General features: G+C 43.1%; 1 protein-coding gene across 4 annotated transcripts in view; it reads left to right on the forward strand.

The window, feature by feature from the left end:
- The first annotated feature begins 10729 nt into the window (after window positions 1-10729).
- The window catches only part of opcml (opioid binding protein/cell adhesion molecule-like), a 2007248-nt gene continuing 1996364 nt past the window's right edge, over window positions 10730-21613 (forward strand). For all 4 annotated transcript variants that reach the window (XM_070894353.1, XM_070894355.1, XM_070894354.1 and 1 more), the window contains exon 1: window positions 10730-10904. The gene's annotated coding sequence lies outside the window, so the exon portion shown is untranslated. The remainder of the gene's footprint in view (window positions 10905-21613) is intronic.

Raw genomic sequence — 21613 nt, forward strand, 5'->3', positions numbered from 1 at the left:
TCGATTCTCGGCAACCTCCTCCTGATTCACCAAAAGAAACATAAACAATTGCAGTGGCAGCAATCGAACACACTGCATTGCATCGATTCTGTGACAGTGCCATCTTTTTTTTCATTTAGTCATCATCATCATAGGCAGTCCCTCGGAATCAAGGAAGACTTGCTTCCACTCCTAGCATGATTCGTTAGGTGGCTGTACAGTCCAATACGAGAACCACAGTCCCTGTCACAGGTGGGACAGATCATTATTGAAGGAAAGGGTGGGCAGGGAATCTGGTTTGCCGCACGCTCCTTCTGCTGCCTGCGCTTGATTTCTGCTTGCTCTCGGCGACAAGACTCGAGGAGCTCAGCACCCTCCCAGATGCACTTCCTCCATTTAGGGCGGTCTTTGGTCAAGGACTCCCAGGTGTCAGTGGGAATGTCGCACTTTATCAGGGAGGCTTTGAGGGTGTCCTTGTAACATTTCCGCTGCCCACCTTTGGCTCGTTTGCCGTGGATGAGTTCCGATTAGAGCGCTTGCTTGGGAATCTTGTGTCTGGCATGCGAACTTTGTGGCCTGCCCAGTGGAGCTGATCAAGTGTGGTCAGTGCTTCAATGCTGGGGATGTTGGCCTGGACGAGGACGCTAACGTTGGTGCGTCTATCTTCCCAGGAGATTTGTAGGATCTTGCAGAGACATCGTTGGTGGTATTTCTCCAGCGACTTGAGTTGTCTACTGTACATGGTCCACATCTCTGACACAGGAGGGTGGGTATTGAGAAGTCCCAGGTTTTACAAATCATGAAATGCTGAATTTTCTTAATTCCTCTTGATCACAAAATTAAATTTTTGGAGAAATTACATGATTGTAGTATCGAATGTCTTCAAAGACGATGAGCTCAATTTTCCCCAATGTCGTTTTTTGACGTATTGCAAGAGTTATGCCCACTTTTTTTGGCCCTGACTACTCCAAAAAATATAACAAGCAAGTTTCCCCGTTCTATTTTTTGAAATTGGCGCCGCGCAGCCTGTCCTTCAGCTTCGGGGGGTGGAGCCTAATGTCTGCGCCGAGAAAAACGATGCCCCTCCCCCCCCCTTCTGCACATGCGCGAAAAAAAATGACGTTTTTGACGTGATTGCTATGGGCGCGCATGCCCAGTACACTCCCAGTCTGCATTTGGCCATTTTTAAATCGGCAGTTGTGAGAACTTTAATTCTCATTGGAAAAATCGGAGGTGCAATACAATATGCAACATGACTCAAGGACCAAGAATTTCTTATAGGATGAAGTGGAGGCACTGGTTACTGTAGTTGAGACCAGATGACACGAACTGGACACCAGCAGAAACATAAAAGTTTCACCAAAAGAAATGACGAAACGCTGGAACCAACTTGCAGAAGATTACTGTGTATTGGTGACCACCCCAAGGTCTGGAGGCCAGTGCAAAAAGAAGTGGCAGGACCTTGGTCAAGTAGTTAGTGTAAGCAATATTTTCATTTATTCAATGGAATTGCAATTGTAAATGTGACCAGCTGTATATGTCGCACCCAGCAGAAAGACACCCTCTCTTAAAAAGTTAGATTTTCATCTTTGCAGAGGAAGGTGGCACACAACAAAAGGGAAAGAATTCAAACAGGAGGAGGCCCGGCAAATCTGCACCCACTGACACCCTTGGAAGAGAGGGTTGTTGCTTTGATGGGTCCTGCCTGGAGAAAAGCAACCACCACTGCACAAGCTGGGCCCACACTCGAGGGAGAGGGTAAGTCCTGAAAATTCTATAGTCTGGTTTTGATAAATGTTAAGTACTGCGCAGGCTAGCCATGCTTCGGTTCTTGGGGATGATTGTCAACTACACTTCGGTTGATGCAATGTGCTATCATTCATCGTGGTCCTGCAAATCAGCCTCCTGGCCTGCACTGTGAGCCCAATTATGCCACCCTGCCACCTCTTCTGCTGCTAACGATTTATCTGTTCTGTTATATTTTGTAGAACTTGAGGCCAACCCTGACAAGGCTGAAGACGAAGCAGAAGAAGATTCAGACGCGGACGAGCCTGAAGAGGAGAACATCTTCCAATCCCACCTTCCAGACCGTGGGGTTGAGGGGGAGGTGATGGATGAAGCCCACACTGTTGTACTCACGTTGGAAGAGGTGTAGGTGCCGTCCATTGAGGTGCCAGGCCCTTTCCTCAGTGGTACGAGTGTTGGGACATTCCATGGTTTCTCTCAGTCTGAGGCTGGGGATTCCAATGGGATGCAGCGAGGCACACCCAGGGCCCCACCATCCGAGGATGCGGGTTCCAGTGGGATGCAACGAGGCACAACCAGGGCTCCACTGTCCAAGGCTGCGGGTCCCAGTGGGATGCAGTGAGGCAGTCCCAGGGTGAGGAGGGGAAGGAGAGCTCGACAGCGCTCGCCTGAGGTGCAGGATGTAACAGATGTGGTTCAGATGATGGCAATGAGTGCGGAGATCATTGACCTTACGCGATCACTCCTGGACACCATCAGTGGGATGGGAGATGTGGTACCAGACTGTCGGGAAAAGTAGTAACACTCTCAAGAGAAATGGGAACACTGTCCGGGCACATGAGGGAGGGAATGTCGGAGTTCGCTGCTGTAATAAGGGAACACGCCCAGACCCCGTGCCCATTGACAGAATCAACTGCCACTCCCACTCCAATCCCCAGACCAGCCTCTGAAGAAGCCCAAGCCGGGCCTTCCACATTACTGCCTACCCCCCCCCACCCCCCGCCACCCCCCCCATCAAGATGCTCGAAAGAATAAGCGTGCTACCAACCCGAGAAACACTGCGCCACCACCTGGGGTGGAATCAACAAGGCCAAACGCAGCGGGCAGTCTTAGAATAAGGTGGAGGAGAGATGGGTGCAGCCTTTCTTTGCTGCTGTTGTTGTTCTTATTATTGTTACTGTTGTAACTGTTCTCAATTTAAAGTTTTTTGTAAGTTATGTACATTTACAAGTTTAAAAGTTTGTAAAAGATATTGTTTTTAAATGATCTTAACTGAAAACTTTAAAGTTTGATACAAGAATATTTTATATTAAAGTTAAGTACAAACAAGTGTTAAATTTTTGAATAAAATATATTTTAAATTATAATTGAATCATTTCCATTATTTGCTCCATTATTAACACAACATTATGGAACAGTCCAAACAGTAAACATGGTCCATTTTGAATAGTTGCCGCTGAGCCTTCAGGCAGCAATGCGTTCACGGATGAGCTGCTGGTGCAAGGCTCAAGCAATCGTTAAAGGGGTACGCCATCGTGCTCCGGGTTCAGGTAGTTGCATGGCTTCCTTGTCCTTGTCCTCCTCCTCCTCCTTCTCCTCCTTCTCTTCCTCGTCATCTGCACCTTCCTCCTCATCATCAGCCACTCTCACCTTGTGGGTCTTCTACTACCAGCTGCTGCTGCCTCATGATGGCTAAGTTATGCAGTATGCAGCACACAACAGTGAACTGACCGACAATCTCAGGGGAGTATTGCAAGTAGCCTCCGGAATGGTCTAGGCATCGGAAATGCTGTTTCAAGATGCCAATGGTCCTCTCTATTATACTGTGCATTGCAATGTGTGACGTGTTGTATTCCCAGTCAGCTTCCGTCCGGGTTACGTGTAGGGACGTCATGAGCCAGGTGGCGAGATCGTACCCTTTGTCCCCCAGCAGCCAGCTCTGACCTTCTGGCTACTGCTGAAACATGGCGCATATAGCGCTCTCGTGTAGGATGAATGCATCATGGATGCTCGCAGGGTATTTCGCATCAATTGACATGATGCAATACATGTCGTCACACACGAGCTGCACATTAACGGAGTGGAAACCTTTTCTGTTCCTGTACATCTCTGTACCCACATCGCCTTGTGAGGATTCCATCAATGCAGTCCTGTACCTTTGGGAAGCCAGTAATCCTGGAGAAGCCCACAGCCCTTTCATGCATTGCCTGGGCATCATGGGGAACTTTATGTCATCATTCTTCTGGGCATATAGTGCAGCAGTCACCTGCCGAAGGCAGATGTGTGTTACATGTTGAGAAATGGCACACACATCCCCAGTTGTGGCCTGGAATGACCCAGATGCATAGAATGAAAGTGCAGTTGTAACCTTCACTTCAACTGACAAAGCTGTCCTCCTAATGCTTCTAGGTTGCAGGTTTGCTTTTACTTGCTCACAGATCTCGGTTACAACTTCTTTGCGGAAATGCAGCCTTCGCATGCAGTCTACATCACTCAGGTGCAGGTATGAACGTCTGTCTCAATAAACCTGATGTGGGTAAGGCCTGCTGCCCATCATCCTATATTCTCTGAGGTTTCTCATGCGATGACATTGAATCAATCGTCTGCTCTGCAACACCATCATGCAGAAGGCTTGCACGAGATATGGTATTGTCAGTATTGATCCATGATTAAATTGTACCTTTACAAGAAGCTCAAAATAGCAGGACAAGCTTCTTTGTTCTCTCTCTCCCCAAGGTCGATGCCCTAGTATGGACCACACCCAGGTCTGCGCATGCGCAATAGTCTTGCTTAGAACGGGAAGCTAGGCATTCAATGAGGCCATTTGGGGCAACGAAGTCTGATGCAATTCTTTAATTTTAGCCTTTTTTCAAAGACCCACCTCACCACCAACAAATGTCTCTTCACTAGCTCAAGGGTCGGCCGGCAGAATCGCTCCCTCGCCCGGAAACAGGGGCTCGGCAAACACCCTCCCCCCACCCCCCCCCCCTGCCCCCTGCTCTACCTCGGGCTTCTTTTAATGCTGCTGCACAGTGTAAGGGTTCTCATCCTTTCAGTTCGGCTTCCACACCCCATCACCACCCCTCACCCCTCCCCCCCGGGCTTCTTTTGAAGCTGAGCCCCAAGCCCCTATGTCCGGACGAGGGAATGATTCTGCCGGCTGACGTTCCGACTCTTGAGCCCGGTTTGGAGACGTTCGGTAGTGGCGTGGCACTTTGGGGAAAAAAAACCTAAATTAAAGAATTCCATTAGTCTTCCATTTTCTGCGTTTTAAGTTTCAAAAAGTTAAGCTTGATGATGCATATTTAATGTGTTCTTGACTGCCTCCAAAACTTCGCCCAAAACCAATGGCGTCTTTCTGCGCCAATTTTTTAATGTGCGCTGGTTTTTCTTAAGTGCCCAGAAGGGTTTTTGGGAGTGGCCACATACGCCGTCCTAGGAAAAATGTAAGTTGGCCAAATTTGCATAAATGTGAAAAACTGGCGCAGACATCAGGTTATGTCCCCTCTGACGCAAAAAAAAACTAACCGAAAATGTCGTAACTAACTGAGTTACGCTGGATATTTTAATTTAGGCCAAAAAAAGCGGTGCTTGCCAAAAAAACGGTGCAGATAACTGGGGGAAATTGAGCCCAATATTGTGTCATTTGTAGCATCAAGTGTTATATTGTGCTATCTAATTTAGTGCAACAGGTTGGATCTCGGTGAAGTTCTTTTACGAAGGTCCTGACTTGCTGTTTCCAGTGGGATACTGTATACACAATCGAGCATTGCTGTCTTGAACAGGACCCGAGGGCCTTGTGCAATGGGCATAGCCATCAGGAGCCAAAAACAGAGCAGGTGACATAGATGTTTGGAAATTGAGGTTGATTTTATGGAATAAAACCAATACGCCATCGAACAGCATTCTCTTTTCCTCAAGTTGCATTCACACTTTAAGATATTAATTGAAAATCTTTCCAAGACGCACATTAATTGGGGAGCTCAGGTTCTAAATTTCTCGGATCTATTCATCTGTCCCTTTGCATTCTCCCCGTACTAAAAAAAAACAACACACTACACATCTTTGTGTCGTAAATTAAGCTATTTCCGTGGATTTCTTGGTAATTGACTCCAAATATCAACCTAAAAAAAAAGCCTTGATTTATGTAATACCTCATTGCATCTATCAGAAACCTCTAAAAGCATTTTGCACGCAATGATTTGCTTTTTGGAGTGTCGTGATTGTAACATATGCAAATGTGGCAGCCTCTCATGCACAACAGATTGTACAAATCGTGAGAGGAATGAATGACTGGTTAATCTGTTTTGTTGTTACTGGACTAATATTGGCCAGGACCCAGGTAATTCCTTGACTCTTTTAAAATAGTGCCGTAGATATTCAGTATTCACCTGAACAGGCTGTCGAGGCAGTGTAAAGTTTCATCTCAATGAAGCAACTCTGACGATGCAACGTTGTTTCAGTACCACATTGGAATGTCAGTCGACATTATGTGAAAAAATCCTGAATGGAGGCTTGAATTCAGACCTTCTGACTGAGGAAAGAGTGCTACCAACTGAGCCAAGGAGATTAAAAAATAACCAAGTTGGATGAAATTAATTTTCTTTTGTTTTCTGTTAGTGTGCAGCATCCATTTTGTTTTTCGTGACCAGACCAATAAATTCTCACATCTTTGGCTGCAAGATTAGGGAGCCCTGGGACTTGAAGTCATCCTTGAAATGTGACAAGTTCCATGTGCTAATTTTCCCCCAAGGGTTGGGAAGTCTATGGAATAAACTCCTACTGAGTGTTGTCTATTGAGAAACTGCTGACTGGTTTATAGTGAGGCCTGAGATGTTTCTGATCCGTTTGGGAGTAGGTAAATGACCGACTTGGCCACGAGGCAAGATGTAAAACATAAATCCATAATGGTAGCTCCTAAAAATTTGGAATGAACAATCCCAAAGCAGAAAGCCATTTTCTTCATTATCATTTGGTTCACAGGCAAATTGCAGTTTCAGCCATCAAATCTTCCACTGAGTACTCCACAAGCAGTTAACTGTCATCGTGCTTTTAAATTCACATTCACTGTCAGTCAGTAATCTTTCCCAAGTAAAATGCTGTCACCTGTCTCCATCGATAATCAGATTTTTTTTTAAATAACAATGCTAACAGGTTAGTGACATTGTATCTCGGTGGGACCAAACTGTGACTGAGTGCTTCATGTTATGCGACTGTACTGATTAGTTAGCACTTCATGTAAACTCTAGAATAGCATGACTGAGCATTTAATTAGAACTACAGTGCTTTTCTAATCTAACAGCTCCCTTTGTTGGATTCTGTGAGTATAACAGGCAAAGAAAAGGACAGTGTTAGCACGGATTGGAGAAAATGAGATTGGTGTGGTTGGATTTTGAGCCAGTTGTTTATCTTGGTTCTTAAGAGTGAAACTAACAATCATGTACATTCCCACAACTGGTGGCAATTGTGCATTCCCACAACTGGTGCCAATGTGCATTGGCTTCTAGTGTAGCAAACAGAACCATTGAGGTAGATTATCTTCTGCTGCGGACTTTGGGTGGCCAGCTGGCAAAATGTCCAGCAGAACCGTCTGGAGCCCCAGTCCATTTTGAAATCCAGGCCCCATACACATTCAGCCGGTGGGCTGTGGGCAGAAAAGGAGTACCTCAGAAGCAGGCACCCTAACTCCAGGCTGCTACAATATCATGTGGCCCGATGGGCCCCCAGGCCGGAAGAAGACAGGTCCATTGTGGGGGGGCCGAGTGAGAGACGCAGAACCATGATGGTGTTGTGGAACACAAGGAGCACTCCTGGTCCGTCTGCCCCCACATAAATATAGCAAAACTCTCTGGTTGGAGCACCAGCTGATAATTGTACCTACATTGGCTCCCGGTTCAGCAACGCCTCGATTTCAAAATTCTCATCCTTGTTTACAAATCACTCCATGGCCTCGCCCCCTCCCTATCTCTGTAATCTCCTCCAGCCCCACAACCCCCTGAGATGTCTGCACTCCTCAAATTCTGTCCTCTTGAGCATCCCTGATTATAACTACTCATCCATTGGTAGCCATGCCTTCAGCTGCCTGGGCCCGAAGCTCTGGAACTCCCTTCCTAAACCTCTCCGCCTCTCTTTCCTCCTTTAAGACTCTCTTAAAACTTAGCTCCTTGACCAAACTTTTCATTATCTGCCATAATTTTTTCTTATGTGGCTTGATGTCAAATTTATTTGTTTTGACCTAAAACACTCTTGTGAAGCACCTTGAGACATTTTACTATGTTAAAGGCACTATATAAATACAAGTTGCCATTGTTGTTATGCACTCTGCCCAGTATTGTTCCAAAATGGCAAATTGGGTCTTATCTATTTCACATATTAAAAGACCCGACTTCCCGACAGAGGCAGGCGTTCCAGCTGTTCAACAATATGCCCAGCTGATGATAGCGATATACACTACGATAGTGAGAGCAGGGAGTTGTGCCAGTCGCCCACCATTCTAACCTGCTACTTTTCCATTTCTGCCAGACAGGAGACCTCAGAACATCCCCCTATTGTCTTGTTCCTCCATCTGGTGGTGCAAGCATGCTCATGAAGACCATCAAGCAAATGTATGACAATGTGATAAGCAAGTTGAGTTTGTAGGAAGGCAGAAAGAAACTGTCTCTTTAACAGAACATTTCTGGGAGATTGGTAAGCAAGGCATGAAATTACAACCTGCCAGTAGTCAGCACCAGACAGAACTGTATGGGAATATTTTCGATGGATTTAGCGGTGTCACTTGAAAGTCTTTGAACGAATGTGAGTTGCAACCAATCATTGAACCACTCTTGAGTAAATGATCAAATATTGGATTGAATTCCAGTCAGATCTCCTCAATTCGATAAAGACACACAGCGAATGAAATGATTACATGTGCAAATATTGTTGCACTAAATCGAATAAACTGCAAGATCCAAGTGTTAATCACATCTATTTTCATTGACAAGCGATCAGAGTTTTTCAGTGAAAATTGTATTTTTAAAACGGCAAGTTTTCACAATTTATTAGCATCACATTTTTGTGATTGAATTTGTGTGCATGTATTAGTGAGTGACACATAAATCCTTGCTTTATTAATGCATGCTGATGTCGTTAAAAGTGTGTAGGAGTCTCAGTACTGTATAATTAATGAGGAATTTGAAGATATGTAAATGCATTCTACTAAAAAAAAACTGCAAATGAGCTTTTAGAGATAATGTCAGTGACCCCCATGTGACTTAGGAGTAGGAGTACCCGTGTCATATTGGCTCTAAACATGGCACCAGGTGTCAGTATGTAAATATGGAAGTACCAAGGAACCTCAGTACCATAAGCATAGACCAAGTGCCTCCCAACCAGATGCTCACAGGTTTAAGTCCCAGCTAACTTACATATCTACTGTGGTTGCAATCCAGGTTTCATGTGAGTTGGCAGTAGGGGATGTTGGCTGGGTTGTCAGATAGATTGTAAACTGCTCGTCTCCAGGGGGAGGAAGATTTGGTAATTAGTTGTCAATTAATGCCACTAGCGACACACCTCCTGTTGGCTCATGATTGGAGCACCAGCAGTGAGACAGTCAGGTAAGACAAGGCTGTAAAAATGTTAGTTGGCCCATCACAGCTCACCTGTTTGGTACATTAATAGTAGCACTGTGGCATTTAATTACATTTTGTACAGTGCCTGGGGTCGAAATTGGGTTGTGGACATCTCCCATTACCGCCGGCGGTAGGTGGCAAATGGGCGGCAAAGGCCTACCGTCATCATTAAGCGGAGTCCACGCCCCAACTGAAATCGGCTAGGCAATGCACCAGCTAACGCACCCGCGTGGTGACATCATCCAGCGTACAACGCCTCTTTGACGCCTCTGTCACGATATTTGCTTTGTACGGCTGCCATACCGGCTGCCGGCCGTACAGCCTGACAAAAGTGGTGGTTAAAGAGTGGTTCTCGGGCTGAATTTCCCACAAAGGAAGGCAAGTTTTACTCTTTATGTATTTCTGCATGTTTTCATTAGTTTTAAGAGTGGATAATGTGTGTGTGTGGATCAGAGAAGTTTTCGTTTTTTTTTCTTCCCCTTTCTTCCCTTTTCTTCCCCCCTAGCATGGCAGCAGCTTCCCGTTGTGACACTGAGTCGGCCTCCTGAGCTCCCGCTCCATTGGTGCCGAGGATCAGTGTGCAACGCCACTTTTTAGCGCTGCTCTCTCATCTTTGGGAGTTAAAACTGAATTGAGCAATTTGAAGCTGCATCTAACGCCTGCCGCTAAAATCAGCACTCAGGCGGTATCACCACCTCAAAAATGGCCAGAACGAATTTTGACGCCCATATGTTTTTGTTGCTGTTATCTTGTTTAGTAGGCTTCCAAACATTTATTGAATGCATGATAATTTCCTGGTATCTTTTCTAATTGTCATTAATTTTTATTTCTATCCCTGGTCCTACTTTCCTGAGGTACTTCAAAGTAATGTTTTGATAGTTCAGAAGTCTGCAACAACATTAATTTGCATTCCTCTCTGAAGGATGCTGCTTCAAGATGAGCTGGATTGCTAGGAGATGAAGTAGATACTATTGGAGGGCTGGATTGAGCAGGAAACTTTGGTAACTTTTAATTATTCTAGTTTCCAGCTTTGAAATGATCATAATGGAAATGGTGAAACTTGGCTTCTCTTAACAATGTTGGCTTCTCTTAACAACAGGATTTGGGATTGGATTTATGTCTCATGAGTTGTCACATTTCCTGATGTTAACAGCTAGTGGTATTGTCATTAAATAGAACTATCTGTTCTTCCAATGACCTTCTGTTGCATTGTTCTGTTCAAAATATGTTACATTTGAAAAGCTTTGCATTAGATTTTTCCCTCTGTGGTATGTCCAAAAAACAAGCTTTTTGGGGGATATCTCAATATGCGCTGTTATCAGAGAAATAGCTTATATCTGGCTGCGCTTTTGCAGTCGCTGCTTGGCCCAGTAATTATCAACTCATTGAACACTTCTGACATGCATCGTTGAATAGCTGGGGAGTATTGCAACACAGGAAAATCTAATTCACAAAGCAACTCCATCAAAAAGAGTTAACTCCATTCAAAATGCTTCAGATAATGAAGAAGCCCAGGCCAGTCTACAACACAATTTAGTTAAGATCCAGACTTGGGCTGACAGATTGCAGGTAACATTTGTACCACATAAGTGCTAGGTAGTAACCATCTCAAATGAGAGAAAGTACAGACATCTTATCCTGATCTTCAAATTGTACATTGCTCAAATGTAAATGATTGGTTGTGAGTTGGATGCCAAGGGATCCTTTTTAGTGATGGACCGGTTTATTATATTTGCCCATCGTCTGAATACTATGGGTGTAGTCTATGGATTGCTGCTTCGAGTTTGCAGGTTATGTGTCCCTTATGGTAATGAGTCATGTATCGTTACTCTGACAGCACTATCATTTGAATGTTGTGATCACACATAATTTTTAATATATAATGAATGCTTTATCTTCATCTACTTTAGGCCACTGATGGTGCTTTAGCCCAGGCCTCAAAAGTGCCAATCTAAACATTTTCATTTTCCGTACTGGCTATGATTATGGCCTCTCAAAGGATGCCAGTCTAACTCAGGAGTTGGGTCCAGATCTGACTCCAGTGCATAGTGATGTGAGACTCCCTTGAGGAGTAGATTTTGCATCACTTGGGTTTGGCATTGCATTTCACGTAACTCAATGTGTTGTCAAACTAGGTTTAAGAAGTGAACTGAAGCAGAGGGTTTTATTTTAACGTTGAACACTGTAGCCCACACTCTGAAAGCAATTAAAATTTACAGGCTGGAAATAGAGCTTTGTGATAAGTATAAAACGTTGGTGCTGCTCGCTGGTAATTGCTCTCTGCAACCATTGGTCTCGCATTGATAGCGCTGGATTGTCAGAGTCTGAGTGAGACGGACATTGATGTGGAGCATCTGGTATTAGTTTTACTTGTGCTTTATGCAATGGTCTCAAATTAGAGTTTACAGAAAAGTTGCCCCCATGGTATGAGAACATTGGAATTGATTTTGAACCTATTGTTGTCAGTTCATATTTTTGTCTTTGAGTATTAATCTAGACATTTTTTCTTCCTTTATTGCAGGTAAGTGAAACTCATTCATCCACCCTGCACAGCGGCGATGATGGATGGCTTACGAGCTGCTGATTTATTGTGGTAAGATAAGAGGAAAAGTCACAAGGAGATGAAGGCGACTAAAAGCATTATAGTTGCACCACGAGTCTGACACACTAGTTTGGACAGCAGGTACAAGGTTTATTCTAATGAAGCAATGCAATGATTTTGAGACTTTTGCACTATCGTGTTCAGAGTGAGATGCCTGGTTCATTGCGTTATAGGCTTTGAAACGTGAGTATACACTGAAGAGACACTGTCTTACGGGCCATCACAGAGGCTGTTTTTTAAAAATTAACATGAGTTTAATCTACATATTATGCCCTTTAAAAACATTACTTACTGATTATATTTTGTGGACCAATATCTCTAATGGAATTTGGTTTTCCTATCTTCGGGTTTCAGGTTCCCTGTTGGATCATTATAATGGCACTGTTGAGCTCTAACACATAAAGATGGATGTGCAATCAATTCCAATTAAGGGCACGTTTAATTTTCCGACTGAAAGAACCACACTTGTAACCATAGTCAGTCTTATCAGCTGTTGTCGTCTCCACAATTGCTCACTGATCCAAGACGAACTAAGTAGCAATAAATTAGTCTTTAGCAACTTAGTTTTTAAATAGCAATGTATAAAGTGCATCACAGTGTGTTTTTTCTTCAAAAATAGGAAAGTAATGGTCTTGGTGTTGCTGGAGTTCAAATGGGGGTTTATTCATTAGGCTAAGCAGTTGGAAGAAAGGGATAAAGCTGCTGTATAGTATTGGAGGCAGATAGTGAAACTCAGTCACTGTGTAAGGATCCTTACAAAGCTGAGTAATGTTATGTTTTTGTACATAGGAACAGAAGGAGGCCATTCAGCCCCACGAGTCTGTTCCGCCATTTAATTGAGATCATGGCTGATCTGTATTGTTTCCCCATCCACCGGTCTTGGCTGCATATCCCTTTATACTCTTGTCGAGTAAAAATCCATCAATCTCCGATTTAAAATGATTAATTGATTTGGTAATATTATTACCTTGAACAATACAGCAATTAGATAGTTGACAGAAAAAAAGGGCAGAATCACAGCACAGAAGGAAGCCATTTTCGCACTGAGCCTGCAAACTCGTGAGCTGCAGCCATCTATTCCAGTCCCATTTCTGTGCTCTTTCTTCACAAGACCGTAATCACACTTGCATCGATACACTGCACATTTTCAGGTATATGTGGTTTTGTTGTGGATTGTTAATGGATGTTTAATAATGAAAAATACAGGTGCAGAGGTTTCAGCTAGAATTCAACACAGCTGGAATGGAATTTAAAACTTTAAACCTAACAGAATTTTAGTATTGTAAAATTTTAATATTAAATAATTTTCCAATATGATGGCATTTTTTATTGTCAAACCATTCCTCATCTTTTTTTGTTAAGGTATGAATCTCTTTTTCGCCAATTTCTCACCTCACCTTTTTTGAAGACCTTGACTTTTCACATGACCAACCACCCTCTGGTGTCTTGAAAAAGTGCCCATTTTTCATGTGAGTCTTACCTTGAATACCATAGGAACACATTCATGACGAGCCCCTGATCCTGCTGCTGCCCATTTCCCACACTTGCACAAGGGTTGCTGGAAAATGATTAAGGGGATTGCTCACCTGTATATCCTTCCTCCACCCATCAGCATTGAGGCTAACTGTAGTATTTTATGGTTGCCTTAACTCAGGTCGTCATCGAATTGAGCCTGTGATTTACCTATGTGATGGATAAACTGGCTGGGCTGTTGAGGGAACCTGAAGGTCGACTTTCTTCCCAGGCCACCTCCACGTAAGGCTTTGGGGAAAAGCAATTTGCTTGTAGCTTTCAGTTAATCCCACAGTAAGGTGCCCAAGGAGAAGTCCTATTATATCCTGAGGATATCTCTGTCTGTTTAAAAAATTAATTCACAGGATGTGAGCATCACTAGCATAGCCAGCATTTATTGCCCATTCCTAATTGCCCTTGAGAAGGTTGTGGTGAACCGCTGCAGTCCATCGTAGCAGTTTTATTTTTGATACGTCAGAGTGGCTTGCTCGTGGCCATTTCAGAGGACAGTTCAGAATCAACCACATTGCTGTGGTATCTGGAGTCACATAGAGGCCAGAGTGGGTAAGGGCAGCAGATTTCCTTCCATAAAGGACAGGAGTGAACCAGATGGGTTTTCTAACAATCCAGTGGTTTCCTGGTCACCATTACTGATACTGGCTTTTTATTCCAATTTTATTTAATTAACTGAATTTAAATTCCCCAGCTGCTATGGTGGGATTTGATCTCCTATCTTTGGATCATTAGTCCAGGCCTGTGGATTACTATTCCAGTAACTGTGCTGCCATACCCGTCCTTGTAAAGAGTTATCTGGTCCGTGCCTGGTACATTGAATAGCAGTTCAGCAACGTAGGAGGCAAATCTGTGTCTCCACTCCTGTGATGCTGTGTATTTAAGCAGGCTGTATGCTGATAGTCAGACATGTTGTATACCCCTGGATGGCACTTATTGTCTTTAAACATATAAATATGCCTGCAAGATGGGTTTTGGGAATCTCTTAACCCAGTGTATTGTTAGTCTGACTGCTTAGTTTTGGAAGGAGGTGTGATAGAACATTGTCACTTTCTTTTTCTTTTATTGGTCTGGATTTTGGGGTCAACAACAAACGAACGGCGCTCGCCGTCCATTATGGGCTTTTGTGCAGCAACTTGCAGTCATTGGAAGTCTGATACATTTAAAAAATAGTCTGTTTTCCTATTTCTCCTACCAAAGTAGATAACTTCACATTTCTCCACATTTGCCATGTTCTTGCCCACTCATTTAGTCTGTCTATATCCCCTTGAAGGCTCTATGCATCCTCCTCACAACTTACATTCCCAGCTAGATTTGTGCCATCATCAAACTTGGATATGTTACATTTGGTCCCCTCATCCAATGTTATAGGTTGTGAATAGCTGGGGCCCCAGCACTGATCCCTGCGGAACCCCTCTAGTTACAGCCTGCCAACCTGAAGATTACCCATTTATTCCTACTCTCTGGTTTCTGTCCATTAACTAATCCTCAATTCTAGCCACCACAGTTTAGGAAGAGTACCAACTCCTTGGAGAGGGTGCAGAAGAGATTAACTAGAATGGTACCAGGGTGAGGGACTTCAGTTATATAGAGAGACTGAGGTTATTCTCAGAGTTGTTTAAAATCACGAGTGGTTTTGATAAAGTAACAGAAGGATAGGTAATCAGAGAACACAGATAGAAGGTGATTGGCAAAAGAACCATAGGAGGCATTCTGTTTACACAGGAGTTATTGTGATCAGAATGCACTGCCTGAAAGGATGGTGAAAGCAGATACAATATTAACATTCAAAAGAGAATTGGATAAATACATGAAGGGAATAAAAAAACAGCGCTGTGGGAACAGAGCAGTGGAGTGGGGTTAATTTGTTAGCTCTTTGCTTAAGAATTCAGAGCAAAACATTGCTATTAAAAATTAGTTGGTTTATTAGCAAAGGTTTAGTAATCACACTACACATTATCAGTTCATCCACCAGGCTCACAACCACTTGCCCCATTGTGAATCCCCTAAACCTAACTGGCTGGGGTTTTATTGAGTCTTGTGAACATCACGTGACTGGCTAAGCCACTCACAATTCAACAGCTCTACAACTATTTTAGTTGTATCAGTAATCAAGTGCCCCTCTGATTAAAGGGGGGGAGGGGGGCACACTCCAAAAACTTTTCAAGTGCCCCCTTGTTTTTATTTTGTTTTTTGGGTTTTTTTTTGAGGGCATTAGAAACACAAATTATACAAGTGCCCCCAGGCTAAAAACGGTGAGGGGGGCACTAAAACTGACAACTTAAACAAATTAAACTTTAGACATTAAAATCAAATTAAAATTTGGTTGCCGGGGGTGATGATGCACTCCAGTCCCTCCGGTGCCCACCTCTCGCGGAATGCCGCGAGCGTACTGGTGGACATCGTGTGCTCCATCTCCAGGGACACCCTGGCTCAGATGTAACCACGGAAGAGAGGCAGGCAGTCGGGCTGAACGACCCCCCTCGACCGCCTGCTGCCTGGACCGGCTGATGGCCCCCTTGGCCATGTCCAGGAGTAGTCCTATGAGGAGGCCTTCAGACCTGCCCACTCCCCTCCACACAGGGTGCACAAAGATCAGGAGTGTGGGACTGAAGTGCAACCAGAATTTGAGGAGCAGCCCCTTCAAGTATTGGAAGAGGGGCTGCAACCTCACACATTCAATCAAAACGTGGAACACGGACTCCTCTAGACCGCAGAAATTGCAGGCCGCTTGGGAACCCGTGAACCAACTTAAAAACTTATTGCACAGGACTGCTCCATGCAACACTCTCCAAGCCAAGTCCCCAATAAATAAGGGGAGGATTTCCACGTAGAGAACACTACATTGGGGACCCCCGCCTCCTCCAGCAAGATTCAACAGCTCTACAAACCTGTGATCATACTCATAGGTGCATACATTACATATATCACACTCAGTTACCTGATTGATCAGTTTCACATCAAAAAAGCAACAGCAACTAAGGCCTTTCTGAAAGGCTTCTGACTAAAGAAGCAAGTCTGTTTCATCTTTTCTACTCATTTACATTTTCCATGATTTTCAAAGCATCTAATTCTGAAGAAACTCATAACAACCTCTGACATTTTTACTGCAGCCATACTTTTGTCGGTCTGTATGTACGAGTGTGCACAGATGGAGTTAGCACATTATGAAGGTAGCATTGCTAAATCTACAGACACGCCAAGCCTCATTAGTTTCAAATACAGTGCAATCAGCTCTGAAAATAACTATAGTATTGAAATCTCTTTCCCCTTTGGTCAATTTTATGATTGGTTGCTTTCTAGATACTTTTTTTTGTTCCCAGGGCAAGCACATGCATCAAATGAACTGTCCTATGATCTTCCATGTAAAGACATTAGGGAGTTGATCTGCCCCAGAACACTACATTCAGTTACCACCAAAATATACATTGGAAACAGTAACACCAACAGCTGGACAAAAAACCCACTATAACTGATCATATATTTCAGACCACAACTGCAAATCAGCTTTATTACGACATAACAACAATTTGCATTTATATAGTGTCTTTATTGTAGTAAAATATTCTAAGGTGCTTCACAGGACAATAATTTGACAAAAATTGACACTGAGCCCAAGCAGGAGATATTAGGACAGGTGAGTAAATGCTTGGATAAGAATATCTTTAAGGGAGCAGAGAGAGACCTAGAGGTTAGGGAGAGAATTCCAGACAACAGCCACAGTCACCAATGGACGGGCGAAGGAAGTGGGGAATGCAGATGAGGATAACGTAGGTCAACAAACACAGGGACGATGGGAGAATGGAACTTGGTACGAGTTAGGAAACAGGCAGCAAAGTTTTGAATGAGTTAAAGTTTATGTTGGGTGGAAGATAGGTGGCCGGCCAGGAGAGCGTTGAAATTGCTTAATCTGGAGATAACAAAGGATTTCAGCAGCAGATGGACTGAGGCAGTGATGGAGATGGGCAATATTACAGAGTTGGAAATAAAATTAAGAGAATTAAAAATAAAGTTATGAGAAGCAAGAGTCGAATGACAGCTAACTTACAAAATCTGTTACAAAACAGTAAAAGTCAAGAAGGTGTCTACAGTTCTCTGCAGTACCCAAAGCAATCTTTGTCTTTGGCGAAATGCTTTTAAGTGAGAAGGAAAAACTCTCAGCCACTTCTGGTTTCCTTCATCTGTGTGGTACTACAGAGAAAAGGGAACTAGTGACCTAGGTAAAAACTCTGGCAGTATGCACATACGCATACGCATTTAAACACAGAAATCCAGAATTTGCTGTCAGAGGTACCCTCCGCCTACATAGTCTGCACTATGACAGTCCTCACTGATAGACTCATCACTAAAATCAATACAATGCAGTGAACTTGAGGTACTTGCCCACTACTTCCCCGCTAAAGATGCGAGAAAAAGTTAGGGCAGGTACATTCAGGAATAAGTGAATTTTAATGGCGTGATAATTACTGCCACACATCCTGTTCATTTCATGTTACAAGTCTGGAGTCCCATTCCTTCACGTTAATTGAGATTGGAGATTTTTTTTAAATATTAATATATATATATTTTCTGTCTGTCACTTCTCTCGCTCTTTCTCTTAACCCCATCTTTCTTTGCTATTATTTATTTTGCTTTCTATACATGATTTAAATTGAATGTATACTTCCTGCTTCATACTTCCTGGTTTGGACTCTGCATGCCTGTGAGGATTCTTCAATCTGATTGGTTGAAGAGCCTTGCTGTTTTTTGATTTGCTCACAGATGCCACAGGTACACTCTAGAGGGCGCTGTGCTGGACCAGAGACCAGATTAGAGCAAGTCTCTGCTGCTGACTGCAAAAGCCATAATGTTTCTTCCTCAAACATGAATTCCTGACTGCAAAATGTAGATATGTTAGTTTATTCCAATATTATTTAAGATCAATCTCCAAGATGACATCAGAGTAGCAGCAACACAAAATTGACTTTTTCAATGAAGGGAGCAATATCCAGTAACAACATTTTGAAAACCAAAACGCGCTCTTAAAATTTTGGAATGTTTCTCCAAGGGTTCCAAGACTGTCCAGAAAAATTAAAGACAAAAGCAAAGGGCATAATTTGTAGATAATATATTTAAAGATATTATTAAGTTCTTCATAAGCCTGGTCCTGTAGATGGTGTTTCTTAAAATGCAAGTGGAAGTCATGTGTTGACTAATCACATTGATTGTTGCTTTTATGACTGATCTTCAGTTTGTATATTGATTATATTGTGGTATAAGTTTCTAGTATGTGGGCCTCTGATTAACTAGCCGATATCTTGAATGACCTGTGTTTCTGTTGGAGGACTATTCCTGCCGCAGTTTGATTAGCTCCTGGCTGTTTTCAAGGAACATATTCATAGTGCGCACTTTTGGCCCGCACAAGCTGTTTTGCAAACTTTGGAGATAGGCATTCCTTTTTCATTGAAATAATGTTTTGATGAGTAATAAAGGCCGTGAAAAGTCCTCCAGTATAAGAATGGAAATTTAGCTCATGGTTTGAAGGTTGAAGTAGGGAGCCATCTTGAAATTGAGCAGAAAACCTAAAGAAACGTGTCAGAAGGAAGAATAGACATGAACCTTTTAGCACTGTATTTTAGAATGTATTATCACTGTGGCTGGGATTTGCTGTCCCCTTCAATGTGAAAGTTGTCTCCTGATCTTGTGATGCTACAGCCAGGCTGTGTGTTCAGTCATGCTTCATTTCATTTTAAGACAAAAACAATTGAACAGCGGATGAACTTTTTACATGGCAGAGTACTTCCTCTGCAAAGTACTTCCTGAGCCTGCGATTACAGATGCATACCTTACTCCATTCACAGCAGTACTGGCCTCCTGCTATGTATTGAATTAAACTGGGATGGGCAGATTCGGTTAACTGTTGGGGATGCTGTACACAATGTTCGAGATCTGAATCTCTTTATGTTTGAAAGTAGGGCTGCTCCTGGCAGAAAATCTGTATTTAAAAAAAATAGAAATACCACATTGGCTGGAAAATGGTGGGGGTTGTTTTATGTGTGGGTTCCCTTTATATGTAAATATAATACAATACTTCATTTGGCATTTACACAAATCACAGGAAATGCCATTTAAATGACTAAGTAAATAAATTATTCCTTATTCCTAGATGTTTTATGCATTGGTCCTTGATAACCTCAATGAACATGTCTTTAAATATCTTGATATGCGGTTGAACCTCCTTGTTACAAACTTGGGGCAAGTAGACAATCAGAACTTTGACTTATTGAGATCCACAATGTTCACCTGTGATGATGAGCATTTTACCTAAACCACCTTGAAAATGCTGAGTTTGTCACAATGAGGTTTCTAAGTGAACTGTCTCCCAGCTAAGTTTCAACCCAACTGGTTACTTAAGCCAGTGTGCCACCACTGGGAGCAAGCTTAGTCACTTCTCCGTTAGTTAGGCAGTTCAACTTGTGGGAAGGTGAAGGCCATTGTTACTGAAATAAAAACAGAGAATGCTGGACATTTCAGCGGGTCAGGCAGCATCTGTGGAGAGAAAAACAGAGTTAACATTTCGGGTTGACGACCCTTTGTCAGAACTGCCGAATGTTCGAAAAGAACACATTCTTAAGCACTGAAAGGGGGAAGGGAAGAAAGAACTAAAGGGAAGGTCTGTGATAGGGTGGAAGGCAGGAGAGATTAGGAAGACAAAAGGGTTGATGGGCTGAATGGAAATGGTGATGATAGAGGTTAGAAAAGAATTAATCTGGAATAGGGTGTGAATGGCGTAGTAATGACCAGCTGCCATTACAGACAAGGAGGAAAAAAAGAGAAGAAAAAAAAACATAAGATGGGGGGGTAGGGAAAGGGAGCCAAAGATAGCCAGAGGTTATGCTCTGAAATTGTTGAACTCGATGTTGAGTCCAGAAGGCTGTAAAGTGCCGAAACGAAAGATGAAGTGCTGTTCCTCAAGCTTGCGTTGAGTTTCATCAGAACAGTGGAGCGGAGAATTAAAGTGACAGGTGACTGGAAGCTCAAGGTCACACTTGCGGACTGAACAGAGGTGTTCAGCAAAGCGGTCACCCAATCTACGCTTGGTCTCCCCAATGTAGAGGAGACCACGTCGTGAGCAGCGAATACAGTATACTAAATTGAAAGAAGTAAAAGTAAATCGCTGTTTCACCTGGAAGGAGTATTTGGGGTCCTGGATAGTGGGAAGGGAGGAGGCAAAAGGTCAGGTGTTGCATCTCTTGCGCTTGCACGGGAATGTACCATGGGAAGGGGAGGGGATGCTGGGGGTGACTGCGGAATGGACCATGGTGTCGCGGATGGAGCGGTCCCTTCGGAACGTTGAGAGGGGAGGGGAAGTTACTGACTTATCTGCAATGTTGCCTGGTCAAATCATGAGTTATTCATTGATTTTTTTTTCAGTGAGGAGAGTATTCCTCTCATTACTTAACGTAAGAACATAAGAAATAGGAGCAGGAGTAGGCCATTCGGCCCCTCGAGCCAGCTCCACTATTCAGTAAGGTCATGGCTGATCTTCTACCTCAACTCCACATTCCTGCACTGTTCCATATCCCTTGATTCCTTAATATGCAAAAATCTATCGATCATTATCTCCACAGTCCTCTGGGGTAGAGAATTCCAAAGATTCGCATCCCTTTGAGTGAAGAAATTACATCCCATCTCAGTCCTAAATGGCCGACCTCTTATTCTGACACTGTAATCCCCTTGGTTCTGGACTCCCCAGCCAGGGGATTCTTAATGTACACCTTAACATGTAAAATAGCTTGAAGATCATCAATAATTCTCTAGTATGCCCAGCTGTAGCTGGAGTCATCTTCTCTGGGAGCTACCAATATTTTGCAGCCTTCTTGCAGCTCTACATTGTTTAATAATTTCATCCTTCATGAATTTCAGTGAAAGGATTATCAACACTACAATAATGCGAAGTAGGTCAATAACATTCCATAGAATGTGTTGATAATGATCTCCAAGGATGTTCAAAATATATCAGTGATTCATGTCAAATCAATCTCTTAAAAGCCACTAGGAGTTATAAATATTTAAATAGAAACTCCATCTAATTTTAAAATATCATAAATGTTGATAGTTAATTCAAGATTCCCTGTTAATTTATCAGCCAGAATCATTGATTACTTTCCAG

The sequence above is a fragment of the Pristiophorus japonicus genome, chromosome 11, assembly GCF_044704955.1.
Source record: "Pristiophorus japonicus isolate sPriJap1 chromosome 11, sPriJap1.hap1, whole genome shotgun sequence".
Lineage (NCBI taxonomy): Eukaryota > Metazoa > Chordata > Chondrichthyes > Pristiophoridae > Pristiophorus > Pristiophorus japonicus.